The sequence below is a fragment of the Silene latifolia genome, chromosome 9 (assembly GCF_048544455.1).
Source record: "Silene latifolia isolate original U9 population chromosome 9, ASM4854445v1, whole genome shotgun sequence".
In the NCBI taxonomy this organism is placed as follows: Eukaryota; Viridiplantae; Streptophyta; class Magnoliopsida; order Caryophyllales; family Caryophyllaceae; genus Silene; species Silene latifolia.
Genome location: NC_133534.1, coordinates 134,584,995 through 134,590,319, shown reverse-complemented (window position 1 = coordinate 134,590,319; position 5,325 = coordinate 134,584,995). Strand labels below are relative to the sequence as shown.

At 41.7% G+C, this 5,325-nt stretch overlaps 1 non-coding gene across 1 annotated transcript; it reads left to right on the top strand.

The window, feature by feature from the left end:
* Positions 1-1,068: 1,068 nt before the first annotated feature.
* LOC141603600 (small nucleolar RNA R71) lies at positions 1,069-1,174 on the top strand. Its single transcript, XR_012525464.1, has one exon. It is a non-coding gene; the product is annotated as a small nucleolar RNA R71 (small nucleolar RNA).
* The last annotated feature ends 4,151 nt before the right edge of the window (positions 1,175-5,325 follow it).

Here is a 5,325-nt window from a genome sequence, read left to right as displayed (position 1 = left end):
AATATTTTCACTCGATCGAGTGGTTTGGACCTCTCGATCGATGCCTTAATTATCCAGACTACTCGATCGACCAACAATTCCTTTCGATCGAGTAATTTCAGCATCATTTCTACTCGATCGACCACCTGAAATCAGTCGATCGAGTATTTCCTTTATACTCGGCATATTTTCAGCGACAAATGACTGTTCATCCTCCATAATAGCATCCCTTGGGTCTGAAATGTCCTTATCAGCTGACAATTTTGGTCCTTCGTAGGAACGACCACTTCTCAAATTAATCAAGTTAATCGTCTCATGTGGATTCTTCTCGGATTGAGACGGCAAATGACCCGGTTTTCTTGTGAATTGGCTCGCGGCCAACTGAGCAACTTGGGTTTCAAGTGACTTGATTTAAGCTTCCTTCTGTTGGTCACTTATCTGCCATTGCTTTGTCAACGACTGAAGCATTGACTTTAACTCAGCTAGCTCACTTACCCCACTTGAAGATGATGCTCCTTGGTTCGGTGGAGGAAAAGAAGGACGCTTTTGGAAGCCTTGTTGAGCCTTGTGAGGGGGGCATAAGGTTGCTACTGCTGCGGTGGAGGAGTGGGATTGAGAACATTCTGACTTGTCCACCTCAAATTGGGATGGACCGCCCCTTGATTATTGTAATAGGAACCTCCTCCTTGCCTATATTGCTGAAAGGCAAGGACTTGTTCCTTCTCAGTCAGACAATCAATAGCAGTATGACCGTCATTGCTTCCACATCTCTCACATATGACAGTTTCATGTCTAGTCAACAGATGAACCATCTGTTGATCTCCAGCAGATTGCAGCTCCAATCTATCAAACCGAGCATTCATGGCTTCCAGCTGAGACACGACTGCCTTATCAACCGAATGGACCGTTCGAATACAGTCCCGTGGGTTCCCATATTCAGCACAATGGGTCGCCATCTCCTCAATAATGCCCCATCCCCTATCATCATCAATGTTCTTTTGAAATCTTTCGTTGGATGAGGCGTCAAGTATAGCTCTGTGGTCATCGTACAACCCATTGTAGAACTGGTTGCACAAAAACCACTGATCAAAACCATGGTGAGGAAGAGACCTCGCCAACTTCTTAAACCGACACCAAGCTTCATAGAAAGTCTCATCAGGTGCCTGCTTGAAACTAGTAATCTTACCCCTCAGCTGATTAGTGCGTTGTGGAGGGAAGTATCTTTTGTAGAAGGCAAGTGCGAGAGTCTCCCAGTTGGTGATACCAGCAGCAGTCCGGTCAAGATCAGTCAGCCACTCATGGGCTGAGTCAGTCAGAGAAAAAGGAAAAAGCACTTCTTTTATCTTGTCTTGTGTTACTCCCTTAGTGATGGGAATAGTAGAGCAATAGTCAGTAAAGACTTCCATATGCTTCCGCGGATCTTCACCCGCCACACCACGGTAAATATTCCTTTCCACTAGATTTATGTAAGATGGAGGGATATCAAAAGTGTTACCATCCTCAGTTGTGAGATTAAAACCTTTAGGAATCGATGATGCTTTGGGCTCCGAGTGACTTGCAATGTTAGGCATCTTTACTGGCTTGTCGGCAGAAATGAGATTGTCTTCTTCAAAAGACGGTTCTTCTGCAAATAAGAAGTGTTGTAGCTCGGGTTCGAAAGTACTCAAGTCTTGCTTTCGAATTTCTCTTTGGAGACGAGTCTATGCCGAAACAGTCTTTCTGGCTCAGGATTAGCTGGAACTAAATCCGACCTGTTTGACATGGGCATACACAACACTGAAAGAATTAATTGAGAATTGTCTCAAGGAATAGAAATTCCCTGAGACGGATAAAAATAAATGAAACAAAAAACAGTTAGGGCTATTGCCTCCCCGGCAACGGCGCCAAAATTTTATACTGTCGTTTTGTACCAAAAATAAACCTAATTAAAACTAACAGAGAAGCTAGTGGTAAGCAGGGTCGATCTCCATAGGGAGGCAAGATATCTGTTAAGGGTCCGTCTATTTGGTCACAAATGGGGGGGTTTTGATTTTGGTTTCTAAACTAATAAAGGATTAAAGATAAGAGATATTAATTAAGAGCAATAAAAGTGAGAGATTTATAAATAAGACGATCAAATAGAGAAAGCATGCCAAGATTTCGGTTCACCAAGGTAGTCTATCGACTCAGCCGCAAATAGCCTAGACAATCTACTATGAGACGGATAGAGGAAAGGTCCTTCCAGTCCATTTTCTATCCTAGATTTCCACTAACTTAACTTCCGTCCTCATTAGGGTAGTCTACTATTCATAGCAGGTCTATTTAATCCAATCTTCCGATCCAGGAGTAAATTTAACCAAATTAAAGATAACTTAGAAGCGTGCACTCAACTAAGTCGATATTACAGTTAAATTGCCATGGGTACAGATTCTCACAAATAAATCATCTAGTCTATTCACTACATCGTCACAATCCTACCATGGATTCCCTAATCCCGACATAAGAGAAATTAGATACTCATATTACTAATGATGTCAACAATAATAATATAAAGCATACTAATTGAAGGCATGATGAAATAACAATAATTAAGCATAAACAGAATTAGGGCAGAAATAATTAAGGGAGAAACAAGGATTAAAGAAAAGAACAATAAGATTAAGATTAATAAGGAGAGAATGATTACAATCTCAAGCAATCCGGCGTAGAGAACAATCCAAAATCCAAGCAAGAGATTAAAGATAAAGTTTAACGGAATAGAGTATGAAGGAATGATTAGAGAGTTCTAAGATGATAAAAGCGTCCTAATGACCTAATTAGCGAAAGCTTAAATAGGAAAATAAAAGGTTGAACGAAATAAAACTAATCACGGGTCACTAAGCCCCCATAATACCAAAAACCTCTCGATCGAGTGATATAAAACCACTCGATCGAGGTCTTCATCAGCTAATCCTCTCGATCGAGTAAATAACCCTCTCGGTCGAGGAACTCCAAAAATAAGCATTTCGATCGAGTAATTAAAAGTACTCGATCGACCTCTCGTGTCCTCCAAACCACTCGATCGAACCAAAAGACTTCTCGACCGAGTGCTTTTCTTTATATCAGCCTCTCAAGTTGACTCTGACTGCTTCGTTGACCACCCTTCGCACACTCCAAGGCATAATTCTCGCTCTAACATTATCATCTCCTCAATATGCATGCTAAACAGGACGAAAAGAGTACGGTTTCACCACTTTCAGGTTCATTTCTGCAATTCAGACAAAACAAACCAAAGTAGCCAATTCGGGGCATATTGCAATACAAAATGGTATAAGAATACATAGAAATACGTGCAAAATAAGACTAAAAAGGCTATATAAAATGCACGTATCAATGCGTTGAGCAGAAGAGTGTACATTCTCTATGCACAGCTATGTCTTTGATGAGGTTGAGAGATGAGGTGGGGAAGATGGGATACATATAATACAGAAAGGGGATACTATAGGGGACATGACAGTGGAGCCAGATCTTTACGATGATATTCGTAGGAAACAGGCTTTGGATCCTAAGATTGAGGAGTGGAGAGCTGGAGTAGGGAAAGGGACGGTGTTTAGATTCTCTATTCATAAAGATGGCAGTGTGAGATTCGATGGTAGGTGGTGTGTACCCAACGATGAAGAATTGAGAAAGATGATCATGACAGAGGCTCATTGTACACCGTATTCGGTACATCCAGGCGGTGTCAAGTTATATAAAGATTTGAAGAAGACTTTATGGTGGCCTGGGATGAACAAGGAAACAGCTGAGTTTGTGGCTCGTTGTTTGACATGTCAGAGAGTTAAGAGGGAGCAGCGACGACCACAAGGTAAGATTCAGTCTCTTGAGGTACCTGAGTGGAAGTGGGAGTCCATTTCTATGGATTTTATAGTGGGGCTGCCGAGGAGTCAACAGGGTAATAACATGATATGGGTAATAGTTGATCGTTTGACTAAGTCAGCTCACTTTGTGCCGATGAAAGATACTTGGACCAAGATACAGTTAGCTTCGGTTTATAGGAAGCATGTGGTTCGTTTGCATAGGGTGCCTAAGGATATAGTGTCAGACAGAGATGCAAGGTTCATATCTCGGTTTTGGAAAGAGTAGCAGGAGTTGATGGGAACTACCTTGAAGATGAGTACTGCATTTCATCCTGCGACAGATGGCCAGACATAGAGGACCATCAAGACTTTAGAGGATATGTTGCGAGCTTGTGTTATGGATTTTGGTGGTAGCTGGGAGGAGAGATTGGTCCTGATTGAGTTTTCTTATAACAACATCTATCATACTAGTATTGGTATGGCACCATTTGAGGCTTTGTATGGGAGGAGATGTAGGAGTCCGATTTGCTGGGATGATAGAGCAGAGGCAGTGGTTTTAGGACCACAGATGGTACAAGAGATGGTTGAACAGGTTAAGCTGATTGGGCAAAAGATGAAAGCGGCCCAGGATCGACAAAAGAGTTATGCAGATTTACATCGTCGTGACATAGAGTTTCAGGTTGGGGACAAGGTTATTTTGAAAGTGTCTCCTATGAGTGGAGTCATGAGATTTGGTAAGAAAGGGAAGCTGGGCCAGAAGTTTATCGGACCATATGAGATTTTGGATCGTGTGGGCGAGGTGTCCTTACCGGTTAGCTTTACCAGCTGCTTTAGATAGGGTGCATAATGTGTTTCATGTGTCTCAGCTACGGAAGTATGTGAGTGATCCTTCACATGTGTTAGATGTTGATGCGTGTCATTTATATGATGTTTTACATCTCTTTTTACACGCATTTCAGAGCTCATTTGTGTACTATTTGCTGCTTTTCTCCCTATTTCCGTTTACTTCCGTATTTTGTACTTTATTGCAGAAATGTGAAGAATTCGACGGGAAATCAAGCCAAATCCGCCCCCGAGTAATCTGCATTGCAAATGACGTAAAGGAATTGCTTAAGGAACGAGCTTGGTGCGCGATCCAAGGCCCAAAAGACAAGTCCACGAGTTAGAAGAAGTCAAGTAGCGGCTCGATCGATCGATCGAAAGCATTCTCGGTCGATCGACTAACTATCGGGATCGAAGCTTATTCTTTGAGGAGCGATCGATCGACCAACTGAGTAGTCGATCGACGATTTCGATTCCAGACGGGAATTAAAAGATTGAGAAACTTGAAGCCCGTGAAGTTTAGGTTTAGGAAATAATTGTTGCGCTTATTTGCTATATAACGTAACACAACTTTCGATTTTAATCATCAAGTCTTTTATTCATCAAGTTATCATCTAAGTTTCTATCACGATACAGTACTTTTAGTTCTAGCCTATTTCGAGTTAGGGTTTTGGGTTATCGACTTTAACATTGGATTTCTGCTTTTGCT